Raw genomic sequence first — 18119 nt, forward strand, 5'->3', positions numbered from 1 at the left:
AGTTAATTTCAAGTTCCTTCATCTGTTGAGGGAGCTAAAAATTCTCTGAGCCTAGACTCAGTCCATTTATCTTGGAGTTCCTGCCCCCTCAGCAACTGGCCCTCTCATTATCTGGCCAGTTCAGTGGTGCCTGGTGGGTGTTTGTGCATCTGGGCTCTTGTCTTGACTCTACCTTTAACTCATGAGGTGGCCTGAGGGTGTCACTTAACCATTTCATGTCTCTCATTCTCCAAATATAAAATGGAGGTACATTAAGAATAACTTTTTTCCTGAGGGCTTGTGTGGGCTAGCTAATCAAGCCTTGGACTACATTTTAGAACAATGAAGCATGTTAATTCAAGTCAACAAGCATTTACTGAGTGCCTGCAGTGTCCAGAGCAGGTGGAGGGTGGTGTTCCTGACCCGTGGATGCTCGATTCTAAGCATTTCCTTCATTTTGCATCTCTGTGAGACTCTACCTCACCTCTAGGAAGGCCTGTATTTCCATGTACATGTTTTTAAAATTTCTTTGTGTGCCAGAACTCACTCCTGAGTGCTTTATCATTCTTTTCCACTCTACTTTGGTTGCAGGGAAACAGCATGTTTCTTTCTTGTTGTTTAGAAAATTCTGTTAGAATTCAACCAGCTTGGAAAATGACCTCTTCCTTTTCAATCAAACTGGTCACGTTTCTCCGGGTTGGCGCACAGCATGGTTCATACAAGTCTGCATTATTAGCTCAGAGGAGTAGACTGTTTGTTTTTTATTTCAAACATGGCACCTGAACTAACATTGGGTCTTCCCACAGTGATGTCACGACAGTGACTATAGAACTTTCGGGTCTTTGGAGGTCTCTGCCAAGTGCATCCATGAGCCTGAGATATAGTGTCCTGAGATCCCCAGGTCAGATCTTCCTTGGTCTCTGTCCCAACCCAAGAGATAACAGCATGCCATAAACAAATTTGGGATGGAGTTCGCCCTGCCTGGAGCTAGTTATCCAAAGGTTGAAACTTTGCCTTATTCTACTGAACCTATTTTCTTACATTTCCAATTGGAATCTTTTGGTAGGAAGACAGTTTTCTGGGACTCTTATGAGCAGTTCTGGAGTTGATGGGTATTTTTACATGCAGGCGCATTCACCTTTTTTGGTGACCTACCAGAGGGAAGAGTCTTCATTTGGCTGGAAACCTGGGATGATTTAGTCTCTACTATTTCGGCATGAATTAACAATCAAATGTTTCAGATACTTAGTTATCTTAGTTATAAGGAGAGGTATTGAAAGAATCTGTACCATAGTTAAAGATGTATAAATCATGTGTGCTAAGACGAATGAAGAGCCATGTTGACAGGAGCAAACTACTGAAAAGAACTAGTGGAATGTAGCTCTCCAGGTGAAGGGCAATGTGCATCTTAATGCTTTATTCATCAAGTTTGAGTAGTGCTCCTTTCATAAAGCATTTGGCCTATGCCAGGTATTCAAAACATGAAATCCAGTGACTTGATGCAATGGACTAAAGGGAGAAAAACTACCATTTTAGAAGAACAACAGCAACTAAACACCCGAAATTGCAAAAGCAGAACAAAGCAAACATAAAAACAACCAACCAAACAACAACAAAAAAAACCCCACAAGAATGCTGTTAAAGCCACTTCTCTACTTCTTCTGGCATCATCTCTGGAAACCAAATTTCATTAGAAACATGAAAATGGGATAAAACTTTTGAGACAAGATCTTGTCTGTTGGGCTTTTTTCCCCTCAAAATCCTTAATTATCAGATCTCTATTATACGAGACCCGAGTACATCTTATCCATTAAATGTATTAATCTGATAACATGTAGGTTTGAAAGGTTAAAGCTGGCAAAGAGGGTTTTACACTTTGAGGATCTATTAGTGTTTTCTGAGATTGGGATTACTTTTTTAAAAAAAAAGCTTTTCAAGGTAACAACTGGCATCACAGAAGGCCCCATGTCACAAATAGCAATCCTAGACAGAGTAGTTCTTTAGCTGTACTTTTCCCCCCTTTTTATTGTGTCCTATAACATGTCATTGTCTGAGAGGCAGTTACACTAGAAGAGTGACCACTGCTGAAATGCATCCTATACGATAAGATTTCTTATAAATGGAAACATCATGGCTCCTCATCTTTTATTTCTAGCATTGACTTTGAAGGAGCTTTCATTCGAGCTTTCATTCCTCCAGGAATGTCTTGGCTGACTTTCCCATGGACCCTGAGTCCTGTGGTTTATGAAATCAGTGATTCTATTCATTATTATGTCATAGTAGGACTGGCTTCATACTAATTTTAGAAACTCTTTTCTCTTCGGACCAGACAAGCCATCAAAGAGCCTGGTTTGCCTTATAGAAAGTAAGAAATCAAATGTATTCAGTTATGAATTTTTAAAAACCTTACTAATCTAGAAAACTAGAGATTTTTCTGGAAGCATACTAGACCCATGATTATTTTAAAAATGATTACTCAATTATAAAATTTTAAAATTCTTCAGAATTAGAAGAAATATAGTGACAAATACATTAAATATTCACTGTCAGGAATGCACCATAGGACTGAGGTCCTACTGTTCCCAGATGGCAACTTCAGAGTTTTTTTCCATTTAACATTATTAAAATTTTGCTGCTTTGATTGAAGCAAGATGAAGAAATGGTAAAGTGACTCAATGCATGGAGATAAAGATTCTGTAAATATTGTTAATATTTTTAAGTCGTCAACTTTGTGCTCTATGAACTAAAAGAAGGATATATCTCAGCTTGGGATATATGTGAATCCATGTTTTTCTCAAATACAATTAGAAATATTGTTCCTTATTGTTTTGTCCCTTCAATATATTAAATTTATTATAAGCAAATAATTGGACACATGCAAAGATTTAGCTACACATTGATAATAGCAAAGAAAAAAAAAACAAACTGGAACTGACCTTACATTTAGTTTGTCCATCCTTAGAAGAATAGGTAAATAAATAATGGCACATGCCTACAATAGAATTCATGGAGCCACTTGAAAAGATGTTGCAGAGAGCATTTAATGACATAGGAAGATAATCAACATGTAGTAAATAAAAAATGTAGTCTGCAAGTCAAATAGCATTAGTTTCCAACCCTTTTTGGCTCACGTCTCTCTCTGGGAACCTGAGTAAACATATATTTACTCTGGGCTTCTTAACTCCTGTCTCCTTTTTTCCCCTGGCTACTGTTAGCACCTTCTTATTTTATCCTGAGTGTTTTTTTTTCTCAGCTTCAATCTTACCAGTTTACCCATAAAACTTGGGTTTCTCCCTGGTTTGCAAATCAGGTAAATCAATAATATTGGGCTTTGAAACTTTCCTCTAAATTTTATATAAACAAAAATGTTTCATGCATAACTTGTTTAAGATGGGATCAACTGTTTGTTCAGATGACTTTAATGTTCTTGGTGCTTGTTTTTGATGGTCATTCATCCATCCATTGTCACATGTAAAACACTCAAACAGAACCTGGCATGTAGTAAACAAACATGTAAATGATAGCTATTATTTTCACTCACATGCATTGAGTGAATCCATGCATTCGAATCCTTATTGAACAACTACCTTGAACATGGCTAGTCAGTGGTGAATAAGACAGCTCTGGTTCTGCTTTCTTCCAATTTCTATATGTTTTTGAGAGAAACAGACATCAATCAACCACTAAAGACAAAAGAATGGTGCTAAAAGTGGAGAAATACAGCAACATATGGGCATATATTGGGGCACTCAGCCCCTTCTAAGGTATCAGGGAAGCCAAGGCCCTAAGGATAAATTGAGATTAGATTAGAAGTTAGACATAGTGGACAGGAAGGAAACAGCGTTTTGAGTAGAGGGAACAGCATGTGCAAAGGATCCTGTGTCAACACTTGACCTGAATTCCTATAGGTTTTCATGATTTAGAAACGGTATACTCTTAGTCATTGACAATCAAAAGAGGTGTAAATATAACTGCTCCAAAATGAACTCCATTCCGTTTTTCAAAGTTTATTTTCCTTAGTTCTATTTAGAAACCAGAAGATGACTGCCTGTTGCAGTTATGATGAACTTTCCAATAGCTCCAAGAATGTGCAGGGTGTACTGTGGGAACTAAGCCAGCACGGTTCCTACCACAAATCTCAAATGTGGAGGCCTGCCTCTGAATTGCCCTGGAGGGGTGCCTGGGTGGCTCAGTCAGTTAAGGGGTCGACTCTTGGTTTTGGCTCAGGTCAAGATCTCAGGGTCATAGGGTTGAGTTCCATGTCAGGCTCTGTGCTCAGAGGGGAGCCTGCTTGCAGATTCTTTCTCCCTCTGCCCCTCCCCCAACTTGTGCACATCCTTGCTCTCTCTCAAATAAATAAAAAATGTTTTTTAAGATTTTATTTATTCATGAGAGACACAGAGAGAGAAGCAGCGACATAGGCAGAAGGAGAAGCAGTCCCCTCTCAGGGAGCCCAATGCGGGACTCAATCCCTAGACCCCAGGATCATGCCCTGAACTGAAGGCAGATGCTCAACCACTGAGCCACCCAGGCATCCCAGTAAATAAACCTTTTAACAAACAAACAAACAAACAAACAAACAAACAAGCTGCCCTGGAAATTTTTACGGTGTTATCTCAAATTGTTTAAAAAAGCTAAATTCTGAGTTCTGTGTTCATAAAATCCTCCATATTCTTAATCCTTCGTATTCTTTTGGCATTATGTGGGATTAATTGAGACTGGGATAGATTTGGTTTCTACGATTTTGCTGGGAGAAAAAAAAGGTTCTGCTTGTCCCACAGTATGTACAGATGATCTGACATGCTTCCTTTGAAGCCTGTTTGAACATCTAAGTAGATGCAGGTTCACCAGGAATTACAAGTAGAATAGATCATCGTGTAGGTACACTTGACTGGACTGAACTTTCTTATCAAGTTTCAGTTATATCAAGTTTTGCAGCAGGCTTGAGTCCATGCAACCAGACTTTCTAGAAGAGAAAGTTCAGTGTAAGTTCAGAGGTAAAGTATGTGACGAAACCACTTTGCAAATATGAGCAATTGAAAGACACATTATTTCCCCATATTTGAGCATTACTGCCCTCCCACTTCCTATATAGCATCATGTAAGATAATATTGCCAACAAATGCCCAGGCAGATGCTGAATTATTTATAAGAACAGGCTACTAATGTGGATTGGAGAAAAGAAATAACAAAGCAAGACATAATAATGTTTTTGCAACTGATCAAGCAAAAGGACATAAGCAAATGTGAGTGAACAGTATCTCTAGAGACTTCCACCCACAGGAAAGCTGTATGCTGTCACTTGGCTCATGTAGATCCTTACTTGAGAATAGAAACAACACCTGGGGAATTAGCTGTACTGTATTATTTAACGTTTTATTTATAACTTTTCAGCAATTTCCATAACCAGCATTATTTAGTCACAGATGTCTTTGCAATCAGAGTCACAGGCTTTGACAACCATATTTCTTAAGAGAGATGATTTGTGGTATCTCTCCGATGTTTGACAATTTGGAATCTTCTGGTTCTTGCCTATTCACTATTGTGTTTTTATAACAGACAACGTCAGCAGTGGCAATTAGAAGATTTAGAAGCTCTATTCTAGTAATCTTTTCAAAAGAAATGTCTAAAGACTCTCTGTTTCTAAGGACTTTATTGTTCTGTTTTTTTCAGATGTAAGTGGCCAAGATAGTATTTAGATTTTGGTCATAAGCCAAAAGGAAATCTCAAAGGTTACCCCTGGGCCTGGGGTACAGGAGAGTTAAAAGTCGTAAGAGGGCCCTTTCTCTTCTCAGAAAGTTATTTTAGTTTGGAGATGTGCTCCCCAAACCTCCTTGATGAACCACATCTAATAAATCCTTCTAATTTTTAAGGATCCAATCAGAGTTCTTTTTATCAGTAGTAAAACTATACCTAAATAAAATCATAGCTTTAGAAATTAAAATATTGATAATTCTCTACACTCCTCAATAGAATTTAGAAGGCACACAATGTACTCTGCAATGTCTTTTCCTCCATGTGAGTAGGGACTTTTTTTTATGAAGTCAGATTTGTCTTTTTTTTCCTCCTTCATTCTCAGTGCCCAGAACTGTGCCTGACACCGAGCAGGTGCTCCATAAGTATGAATGCATGAATAAATGAATTGAAGCAATTAAAATAAACCAGAGCAGAATCACCAGTATATCCTAGTACATTAGACCTTTGTAGTCTGGGGCCATGAAACTAAGTCACATTTAATACCCCATTTGCCTGGCACCACCAGAAGTTAACTCTCCATCAAACGCGCCTAGATATTTCTTAGAGGTCTTGAGAATGAGGTCTTACATGTATTTAGAGACGTAAAACCTGTAGCTTCTTCTCTAAGCCAGACTGCCTGTGGCATTTGGAGAGAGGTTACAGATTTCTTCTTTGCCACTCCCTCCCAAGCCTGACCCTTAACTTCCCCATAGAACAGCTGAGACTAAGTTGCAATTTTGGGTAAGACTTATTTGAGAGTTTAGCACAGGAGAAGTACAATTTAGTGGGTATCTCAATTTTGCGGCTGTTAGAGCCCAGCAGATCCAAATCCAGCCTCACGAGACTGGTGGTGCTCAACCTGTGTCCAGGTAGCCAGGTCTGGCTGGCTCATCTCTGCTGCTGGGAATCCATCTCATGACTCATCTTCATGACTTGAAATCCAAGGCTAGGAGAGAAGAAAGACTCCTCATCCCTAGCTGAGATCCAGGGCTTTCCTCCCAAGTCCCCATTTTCTGTCCCAAGAGCTGTCTTCTCCCAGGATGACTGATAGTAGGAGCATTCACTCATTTTAAGTGAATGATTCTACTTATGACCATTTCCTGCAGACACACAAAACTAAAATACACATACCTTCAACCCAACTAAATTGCATAATAGAACCTTTAGTTTACATTGAAAACCAACAGCTAATATCATATTTAAATTTACTTAAGGTTGTTCCAAAGGCATCAACAGACACACAGTATGGGTACTTGCTTTATATTTGTGTAACTAAACATCCCAGAGTTTTTCCCCCCAAACAAAGGAATGGTTTGCCCTAAGTATAAATTAATGTCTCTACCTTTTTTTTTTTTTGAGAAAAAAAATCTTTTGCAAATTTTAAATAAATAAATGCATTCTAGTTTCTAGTCATTAAATTTCTTAGAAATGATTTTTAGCCAGGATACTATATTTCTATTAAAGCCAGCTGGTGTAAATGCAGTATAGTATCCTGCAGCAGAAAAAGGACATCAGTGGAAAAACTGGTGTTGTCCAGAGTCTGTGGCTTAGTTAATAATATTGCACCAATGTAAATTTCTTAGTTTTGACAAATAATTGAGATGTTAATGTTAGGGGAAACCGGATGAAAGGTATACTAACTATTTGTACTATTTTACAACTTTTCTAAAATTATTCCAAAGTAAAAAAGTTTATGAAAACATAAAACAAGCTGGGGCATATAGATTTAAGGCACCAGAATATAACCAGTCATTATAGTTGATTATTAAATCAACTTCTTAGAAACAAGAACGAACAGGGGAGTGGATAAATTGTATGGTTCTTGTAAGGAAAAAAAATGCATTATATTCATTTAAAGATAGAAAATTTTCCAGGTCAGGATTTTAGGAATTTACTGCATGAGTGCTTATATGAGAAATCATGAGCAACTTAAAGGATGAAGTGTTCAACTACGATTTAATGAAAGAAAATAAATGATCCTAAATAGATATTTAAAATATTGTGCCTCAAAAATCTCAGGTGCATAACTTAAAAAAAACCTCATCAATATTTTTTGTGGGGTACAGAGAATGGCAACTAAAATTATATGTCCAGATATATGACTTTCTAATTATCTCACCTAGAGAAGTTGGCAACATAGGAAGTTAGGATTATTGCTTGGAGAACCTAAATGAATGAAACTAATATATCCTTTAGGCTGTGTCTCTTAATTAAAAGGTGCCACAACTTACTCTTTACCAGAAATGGGTCATAAAATCATTGATTTATTTGATGGGCAATAAAGCTGTTAAAGATGTATTAAGCTGGGAGTCCTAAGGTGGACTCTTCCATCCTAAGACAGCCTACATGAGGTGTATAAGAAGAACCTGTATTTATTTTTATCCCCAAATCTTTGAATCTGCTCAAGTAATAGAACACATGAAAAGAGTTCTCTAACACTTTATAGGCAAAAGATGGTTTGGGCTTGAGCATTCTTATGAATAACTTACCAGTCTACTACCCAGGTATACACAAACGAACATTGTAGCATGTTCCTATAGAGTGTCCACCTTTGAGTAAAAGTGCAGACTGTAGTTCCTTCCAAAGCTCAATAACTCCTCCATAGTAGAGAATTCTAGCTGTCTACCAAAATCCATGCTCCCATTTCTTGGCCTCTTGTAGAGTAGATGAGGTTTTTCAACTGAGCTCCCATTAGTGGGATGTGGGAAGAAGCAACATGGGCAACCTCCACCTCATTTGCTTGGGTGGAATCTCTGGCCCTGGACTGCTCTCTACCCTCCTTCTGGATGGCTGGAATAGAGCAGCCTTGGAAACCACACATTGAAGATGGGACAGGTGCTGTCAGCCGGGGACCCAGGATGACTGTGTGGAGCCGAGCTGTCTGGCAACCCAGAGGAGGTCACCTTAGGTTGAAACACAAGAGAGATGATCTTCCACGTTGTCTTTACAGCCACTTAGCCTACCTTGTCGAATACAGGGATTCTGGCAAAATATGTTAGGAAGTATGATTTGGGTCTATGACCTCCTGTCTCTGACCTTGAAATCTCTGTCATGGGATTCATGAAGTCACATGTGCCTTCAGGCCCAGGACAATACCTGGGGCACAGATTCCAACCACTAACCCAGCTGGCTGGGTAGGTCAAACACCCTCTCACTCACCCAACCAGGGCTGAACAGGGAGAGAAGGAGAATAGTTATCCTCCCCTGGTGAGAACCCCTTCTTGGTTTTCCCACTACATGGAGACGGGAAACACAGGAGTGGGAAGGAAAAACTGAATTCTATAGGCCAGAGCCTGTTTCTCCTGTTCCAAGACCCAATCACCCCGCCACCTATAAGAATATGGCAGAAAAAATTCGAGCTCTGAGCGACCGGGTCAGCCATTCCTTCCTTGGGTAGCAAAAGCAAGTTGGTGGGGACAGAAGTGGGAGATGCTCTCTCCTACATTCCCCAAGAAGGGAGGAGAGTGGAAGTCCTATGGAAAAGCACTCCTCCTACTCCAAGCCAGCCCCTCAGTAGGCTCCCTCCGTGGATCTGTTGCTGGGGCCCATTAGGGAGCATCCACAGCAGAATTAGAGGGTGTTTGCCAAACAGGGTGATTTTGGTTTCAGTTTGGTAACACTGGCCTTTTCAGGCTATGCCCCCTGGGAGAGCCATAGGAGCTCCGGGTAACAGATGTAAAGGTAACCATGTAAAGGTAATGATCCCCACGCAGTGGAATTGCTGCCTTGGGCGCTCCAGTCCTGCTCCTTCCCACGGCGAGGTCCTGGGTCACTCACAGACGGGTCCCTGACATCTGGGGGGTGGGCTCAGACTAATACCTCCATGGAGTTATTTCAATGTTTTGTTTTTATTTTTTTAAATATTTTATTTATTTATTCATGAAACACAGAGAGAGGGGCAGAGACACAGGCATAGGGAGAAACAGGCTCCATGCAGGGAGCCGGATGTGGGACTCGATCCCAGGACCCCAGGACCACAGCCTGGGCCGAACGCAGATGCTCAACAGCTGAGCCACCCAGGCATCCCTATTTCGATGTTTTAAATCAAGCTAACAAATTAGAAAATATGTGCCATTGTTTGATCCACAAACTGACACATTAAAAAAAAAGTTGCCTCGCAGCACTCCCGCAAAACATCACTTTGTTAGGCCATCAAGTACCCCACTGGCAGTGGGGAGAAAGGCTGGGGTGTCAATCCTCCTCCTCTCCTACCTGAGTGCTTTGACCGCTCAGCCTCCCACCCTCACCGTGGGGACGCGGTGTTCACAGCAGCAGAAGCCACCATCCGCGACAGCATTTGGGGGCAAGAGGTGCGGGGAAATGTTTCCCGGGAGCCTGAACCAAGACCAGGAAAGAAGATGTGTAGGGGTGGGGTCTCAGAGCACCACATCTGAGACCCAGAGCCTGGGTGACAAATGTTCCTTAACATTGTTCTCTTTGGGTTTGTGACATATGGGGCCCTGCGAAGCACGGTCCTCCCTTGCCCTCAGAAGGCCAGCAGGTCGCGCAGCCCCTCCCTGGAAGCCGCTCACCGCCCCGCTCCTGCTCTGTGCTCTGCAGGCCTCAACTGCTGCCCCGAGGGTCAGGGTTCTTTCCAAGGATCCCCTCATTAGCGTCCTGGAGAGGCCGGCTTATCCAGGGCACCTGAGGCAGGAGCACTGGAGGCGCTCGCAGGCCGTCTGGCCAGCCTTAGCCGTGCATCGTGTGCAAGCATCCTTCCTTCCACACCTGTGGCCCTGCAGGTCCAAAGTTCCCACCTGAGTAGCCGCTGAGGAGCCAGAGCCTGAGGTGGGCCTTAGTGTCAGCACTGCCCCTCCCTAACCTCTAGGGCTACAGCTTATGCTCCGCTGGACCTTCCAACAGTCATCAAATGACAGGCCCGACAGCTTCAGAAGCTGCCCCAAGTTCCGAACAGTAAATTCACAGGAGCACCAGGGAAGACTCTTGTCTCTCTCTCTCTCTCTGCTGGCTGGAGGGCATCCTCGAACTCAACCTGGTAGCGGTGCCAAATAATTAACCCGGATGGTCTGGAGGGAGAGGGGCCTAGCATACAGCCCTGTTTTACGTCATTTAAAATTGGGACCTCATCTGTCAAAAGACTGTTTCCAACCCACTTCAGGTTTGGGCATGTGCATTTAAACAGGATTTATAGCCTGAAATCTACACCATGATTATACAGATAGTTTTTATGGACTCACAGGTTAGCAGAGGACGTGTGGCTAGTGAGTCAAAGATGACGCTGTCCTTAACCATAGTTGTGGTGAGACGGGGCAAGGGGTTGCAAAAATCCGAAGAGAAACCTTGTGCCTAAATGTAATACTTAATGTCATTGAACTGAGAGGCTTTGTCCTTGAGTATGTTGACAAGCAAACCGATGTTCCATTTTGAGGAAAATGTAGAAGACTTGTCTCTAAGCTTGGGGGATGGGGTAGCTCCTTTTCAAGGATGGGATTGCTTACGCTTCAGTTCTCTCCTAAGAAATCAGTACATACGTGATTAGCTCAGCAAGGATTGAGAGAGCCAGTTAGAAAGCTACATTCCCATTTTGAGCATCTCTTGATCCATGTGTTTATGTATTTACTTTTAAAATAATAACTGAGCCTCTGCTATGTCCCTGCACTGTACAGGCCCTGCCCCAACATTTACTCCTCACTTCGAACTTCTATAAGTCAAGTATGTTTGTATTCACTGTACGGATGACAGAGCTGCAGGGAGGGAAGGATAAGTCATCTGCCAAAAAGCTCTCAGCAAGTCTCAGAGCTGGAGCTCCCATCTCTCTGGGTCCAGGGCCCTTTCCTCTAGATCACACTGTCTTCTATGGTACCTGCAAATACGCGCGTGCCTGCTTGGTCCAAGTAATGAACGCTCAGGACATTCAGGTCCAGGGTGGTGAAGGGCAGCGGCACTGCAGAGGTGAGAGCTGTCACTGCTCGAAAAATATAGACATGAACTGGTGGCCCTGACGTTAGTTAATGCAGTTAAAATCACCTTTAAATGCAGAGCGATGTCTGCTTCTCAGGCTAAAGAGCCAGAAAGTTTAGTCTGGGTAGAAACTGCCGTGGACTATGTCAGAATGCCCAGATCCTTTGGCTTCATGTGTTCTGTAAAGTCAAGCTAGAATTTTTTTTTTTTTTAATTCAGGAATCTGTAACAGGTCTTTCATTTTTCCCTAGTTAAGTTGAAGTCTGCTTCTGAGGAAAAATACTGGGAGGAATGAGATACAGCTGAGAAGGGGTCGTCACTTTAACACACACCTGCTCTTTCCTCCCCACCAGGTCAGAAGTTTCGATGGAACCTTCGAGGCCTCCGAACTCCATTTGCTCTTCATGCCCACCCTCGACGCCCCAGTCTGTGCAGAGAGCTCACCATCCTGGGTTCTCAGTAATGAGTAATGAAACATCTCACTTGTGAGGTTTATGTCAGCAAGGAAGTGATTGTAGAACAGTATGTGCTCTGCAACCTTTAGCAACATGAACCTTCATGAGCATGGCATTGGCATTTCCTTTTCTGTCAATATTGAGCTAAATTGGTGGCATGAAACAGAGCAAAGATGGTGCTGGTGACAGGTCTGTCACCAAAGATGGTGTCTGTGTCTGGACCGGCATTTCTTAGTCACTGATACAGGCCATGGAAGGGACATATTCCTGCCTTAGCTTTCTTCCACTCCCTGCCCTGCTTCTGGGCAGCCTCTCCCCTTGCCTCACCCGTCTCCTCCTCCACCAAGTGCTATGAGAATCAGGGTGGGAAACGTAGGCATACCACTACCAGTTTTTAGCATAGTTTTAACCAAAACAATATTCCACATCATACCATAACATGAGGTGGCTTCTGTTTAAACACAAAAACAAAAACAAACTTCAAAACTATTGTACTGACTGGAAAACATATTTGGTGATTGGACTTTTCTATTTGTTTTGTTTTGTTTTTCCTACCAGTCATACCATGTACACTCAATGCAACTCTGAGAATCTTTCAGAATAAACCAATAAGAATTGAAACTTTCCACAGACTGAAAATTCCATTTAAATCCTTGTTTCTACCTGCATGGACAAAGAGATAGGAATTGCTGGATGGTCTACCACCAAGCAGAGGGGTGGGGTAGGTCATCGCCAGTGGGGTGTAACTGTCCAGCGGACATGGCCCCAGCCACACTTCCTGACTCACCGGGAAGTGTCCCTTGCGCACCACTCTCGCCCTGGGCCAGCTCACCCCCACTCTCCACTGCTGGTGTGGCCGTGTCCCCCCACCCCCCGACACCTTATCAGCTCAGTGGTCCCTCTTCCCATCCCAGGGAATTAATGGGTTCATGGCACTTAGTAGAAGTAGCAGATCTGGAAAAGGAAATGACAATGTGGTAGGGTGGGCAGGACATAGTTTGGGGTAGTCATTGGCAAATCTGAATTGAGGTCTGGCTGTGAGCCTCTGAGTTAAGTCTTTTTGCTTCTTGAGCTCAGTTACTTTATCCGTATAACAGTGCTTCTTTTATTCACGATGAGATATTCATTAGGTACTTACTAAATGCCAGGCGTTGTTCTGGGTGCCCACTACCAGGGAAGAGGGTTAGGGGCCATAGGCTAATGGTGTGGGTACAAAGAATCCAGTTTTAAAATAGACCAGAAAAGGATTCACCGATGAGGTGACATTTGCGAACACTTGAAGGAAGTGAGTGAACCATGAGGGTATTTGGGGGGAGGATGCTCCAAGCAGAAGAAATAGCTAGTTCAAAAGAGGGAGTACGATGTGCCAGGAGAACAGCAAGGAGACCAGTATGGCTGGAGCAGGTGAGCAAAGCTGTTGGGTCAGAGGGGAGCAAGAGGGAGCTAAGGAGCTTAGTTTAGCTTAGCTAAGCTAAGACCATGGTAAGGACTTGGGTTTTTACTTGAGAGAGGATGAAGAATCCCTAGAGGTTTGTGAGCCTAGGATTTGTGTTCTGGAAGAGTCATTCTGGCTGCCATCTTGAGGATAGACTGTAGGTGGGCAAGGCCAAGAAGCAGGGACATGGGTTAGGAGGAAGGCATGATAGTGGTTTGGACCAGGATATAGCTGTGGAAGGTGGGTGTGGGACTGGATGGATTCTGGACATTTCTTGAAAGGAGAAATAGCAGGGTTTGCTGATGGATTGGATTGAGCGTGAGAAAAAGAAAAAAAAAGTCAAGGAGGCCTGTGAGGTTTGGGGTCTGAGCAATTTGAAGAATAGTGGTGTCATTCCCTGAGATAGTTAAGGCTGGGGGAGGAACAGATTTGGGATGCGGGGGGGCAGCAAATGGAAAACTTAGTGATGATAATAATATCTGCCCTGCCTCCCTCACGGGATTAAATGCAATGATTTATGTGTAATTTATCCTGCAAATCTGCCTACTGCTCCTAGTATTCAAGGACTCTTTCTCTTCCTACTCAGAAGTGGTCTGTTCTATGGATAGTCCCCTCTCTTTCATGCGCTGCGCTGGTGGTTCCAGTGGGTGGTGGGTGAGGGGTTCCTAGCACATGGACTCTTGGATCTGACAGGTATCATCGGAGCTATGTTTAGGTGGATATTCTGGGGTAGGTCCTCCAACCATGACTCAAGTATGACTTAACAGTTAATACTTTTATTTCTCCCTAGCAGAATATTGTTTCTAATTTTTCTTTCATATAGCAACTGATGTTGCCATGCAGATCTCTTGGTTGCTATGAGATGGTAACATTACCCTGCCTGGTGATTGGCCGGGGCCTCCTATGCTGTGTGGTTCTCACTCAGGCGACTGACACTGAGCTGTTACTATGGTGAACTTTACAATTTCCTTTGATTGGTGGGTTTCAGAAATAGGTCATCAGTGGAATTCATTATATTCCGTAAGTAAAAATGAAAAATAAATATCATCATTTCTCCCCGTTACCAACATGAAGGAACTGTTCTGCTTAATGACATAATGAATCTCCGTTAGACGACTTAGAGCCCTTCTGAGAACGGACCAGTGATGATGATACTGTGCTAAATTTGGGTGGGGAAAATCTTCCCTCTTACTCAGAGTTGTTTATTCAGAATTGGGGGCATCAGGCTGGCCCGAGTTGGGAGGGAGGTGGTGTGTGTGGACCGAAATGTCAACTCCCTTCTCTCTGTGGGATTAGGGGTGACGCTGGGGTGTGGAAGCTGGGAGGGATGTGCTGATTAATGCAGCATTTTAGGACCAAGTGTTCTCCAGGTATCAGGAGGGTGCTAAGATTTGGGTTATCAGACTCACTCCAGAAAGGAAAGCCCCTGAGGGCTTCTGGCGTGACATGGGTCCCGAGAGTCCAGGGAAGCTTGTGCTAGCTGAATCGTCCCCCCCGCCCCTCCCCAGCCTCACAAGTAGGCAGATCCTGGGGGGTCAGACCTGTGCTCATCTCTACTCTCAGTTAGTGGGAAAAGAGAGTGGAGGAACGCCTTTTAACCCTTCTAATTTTGCAACCCAACTCCCTTCTCTGCAAGAAAAAGTGGGAGAAAGAACTTGGGAGGAGAGATGAACTACTGAAAGTGCTCAGGTCTGCCTTCCCTAATACTTCTCTGACAGGTCCTGGTGGGGTAGGGGTTGAGACTGTACGGGAGGCAGAGTCAGGGAGCTCCAAAATAGAGTAGGTAATAGATTGGGGTGCTGAAGGGTGCCTGTCGGTTAAGCGTCTGCCTTCGGCTCAGGTCATGATCCCAGGGTCCTGGGATGGAGTCTCACATCAGGCTCCCTGCTCAGCAGGGAGTATGCTTCTCCCTCTGCTCTTCCCTCCACCCCTGCTCGTAATCTCTCCTTCTCTCTCTCTCAAATAAATAAATAAAATCTTAAAATAACATAAAAAGATTAGGGTGCTGGGACTAATATTTGACACCCAGAGCAGATCATCTCTTTCTTTTCTTTTTTTTAAAGATTTATTTATTTATTTATTTATTTATTTATTTATTTATTTATGAGAGAGAGAGAGAGAGAGAGGCAGAGACACAGGAGGAGGGAGAAGCAGGCTCCACGCAGGGAACCCGACACGGGACTTGATCCTGGGACTCCAGGATCACGCCCTGGGCCAAAGGCAGGCGCTAAACTGCTGAGCCACCCAGGGATCCCCCAGAGCAGATCATTTCTAATACCCCCTTCCTATAGGACAAAATTATTTTTAACAATAATCACACTGTGAAACCAATAACAATGGCCCGAAAAGAAATGTTCTTTTACAAAATGTTATATCCTATCATTAAAATTTTTTAAAAAAATAAATATCATATTCCACAAGAGGAAAAGACTCATGGAGTACTATTTTTAATTTCGTTAGCGTGTTTTTTTAAGAAAGAGATGAAAACGTAGACCTACTTATTGTTCTCTCACAGTGATGAATAGTTATTTTACAGTTTCTGTTTTTGCCATTAACTTCTGCAGATTTGTCAGTGACTTTGTCAAACTTGTTTTTCTTCCCATATTCATGAAATGTCAATCTGTCTTTGATCAAAGAACCCTTCTTATTAATTTTAATTTTGAAAGGCTTCTTTCACATGAAGCAACATATCAAAGAAATAGGACAAGTCTTAAACATAAGGATGCATTTGGCAGAGATGCATAAGAATCTGCTTTCACAATAAATCCCAGAACATTTAAACACAGTAAAAAAAATCAAAAACTCCCAAGCGGCCACATAGCACGACAAAATAGAAATGACTCAAGTTCCGTGTGTCTCTACAGTTAACCCTGCTATCAGTATTTATCTCGACTCAGTTGTTTGAATGCAAGAATAGTAGCAGAGGAGTGGGAGACGTGGGCCCGGGGCAAGCTTCGTTGTGTGCTTACTTTCAGAGTGAACGCATGGAGTTAATTCTCCGAATCAGCTTCCACGCAGAATCTGTTTACTAAAGGAGAAGCAATAAAAAAATGTACGAAGTCAAAGCTTACATTTATATTATTAAAACCCAACAGCAATTGCTACAGTTCTTTAGAACCTAGCCCAACAAAAGATCTTTTTTTTGGTTGGGGGAGAGCAGTATATTACTGATATTGTTTAGAATCGCTCGCCGTGGTGATAATAGAAAGCAGACTGGCTTCTCAGTTGGTTTATTATTGCTTTTGAGTCCTCTCCCAGCCAGGCACCCCTGGGCTGCCCACCCCGGGGGCGGACCTCTCCTCCTGGCCCCCGTGCCAGGCGGAGGCGGAATCACTGTGATTGTGTCTTGCTGGAGCTGGAGGCTGTAGTAAGAGGGGATAATACAGGAGTTTGAAGGAATGAAGGAGAATCACTGAGATGCAGTTGGTCAGCAAATATCTAATAAATCCTCTGGCCCTGACACAACCAAATGGGTTTTCTTCTCTTCTTACTCTCATAATAAAAGGGGGGCTGGGAAACAACAACCAATCACGCATCATTAGCTGAGTGTCTTTTCCCATTAAAACATTAGTGATTCCTGAGGCTCTGTGCGCTATTGGTGCCAGCTCCTGTGTGGCCTAACGTTTCCACCTGAATTTTTGCCATTCTTTTTCTATTCGGTGGCATTGTTTTTGACCTTTAATTTCGTTTTGCACTGAACTCAGCACTGAGTTGATCTCTACCAATAAAACCTGGGACATGCTTTGCTGAGTCTTCAGAATGGGTTTAGTCACAGGGGCAATGGAATTGGCAGCAGGAAGTTGCAGAAACCATCATGAGGCCTAGTGAAGGAAGGAGGAAGAAAATACAGCAGAATCAGGACTTACCCTTCCAGGTTTATTATGTACAACACTCCCTTTTTTGCCTGTCACCTCATCAGGCAGTTGCATTTGGATGCTCCCTTATATTTATTAATAGGTGGTCTCCAGGGTAGGGTGATTTGAAAACTTGTTGCCTGAAATTCTACCGCTAGTTCTATGTACTCTTGTAGGTCAGATATTGTTCCCTCTTACAGGGCCTCTGAGAGGCAGGTGCCTCTGGAGTGCAGACACCCCTGGGAGAAGTACCGCATTAAGTCTCTAACACTTTAGTATAAATGAATGTATTTGCTTCCTCGGTTATCTGCTCAGCAGGATGGGAACCCTTGGGTACTTAGAAAGTCATGAAGACATCTCTCAACTGGGGCCTGCTCAGCCTTGAACGTGTGCCTTTGTGTTAAGTAACTTCAATTCCCACTCTGAGGGGAAAAACAACAACAAAAAAAACCCCCAAAATAGAAAAAGACCCACCCTGTTGACGATAGTCCTGAAGAACTTAATATGTAAAGGATAACACGTTTTAGTTTCATTTCTCGCCCAAGAACCAGAACGTCCTCCTGGCCCATAACACAGCCCCTCGCTTCTCCCCAGGAGTGCTGGAGTCTTCATGCTATCATTTGTGTCTCATTTTTATTCCACTCACACATGTCTAGGGAGAGGACCCTTTGAGATTTCTTCTTGGCTCTGCTTCAGGATCCGTAATAGCAATGGATCCATGGTTCTTAATACAGCGAG

At 42.8% G+C, this 18119-nt stretch overlaps 1 protein-coding gene across 1 annotated transcript in view; it reads left to right on the forward strand.

Moving 5' to 3' along the window:
• LOC140642215 (uncharacterized) overlaps positions 1–12718 on the forward strand; it is a 95000-nt gene extending 82282 nt beyond the window's left edge. Inside the window, exon 6 of the mRNA XM_072842676.1 lies at positions 11991–12718. The gene's annotated coding sequence lies outside the window, so the exon portion shown is untranslated. The remainder of the gene's footprint in view (positions 1–11990) is intronic.
• The last annotated feature ends 5401 nt before the right edge of the window (positions 12719–18119 follow it).

The sequence above is a fragment of the Canis lupus genome, chromosome 11 (genome assembly GCF_048164855.1).
Source record: "Canis lupus baileyi chromosome 11, mCanLup2.hap1, whole genome shotgun sequence".
NCBI lineage: Eukaryota > Metazoa > Chordata > Mammalia > Carnivora > Canidae > Canis > Canis lupus.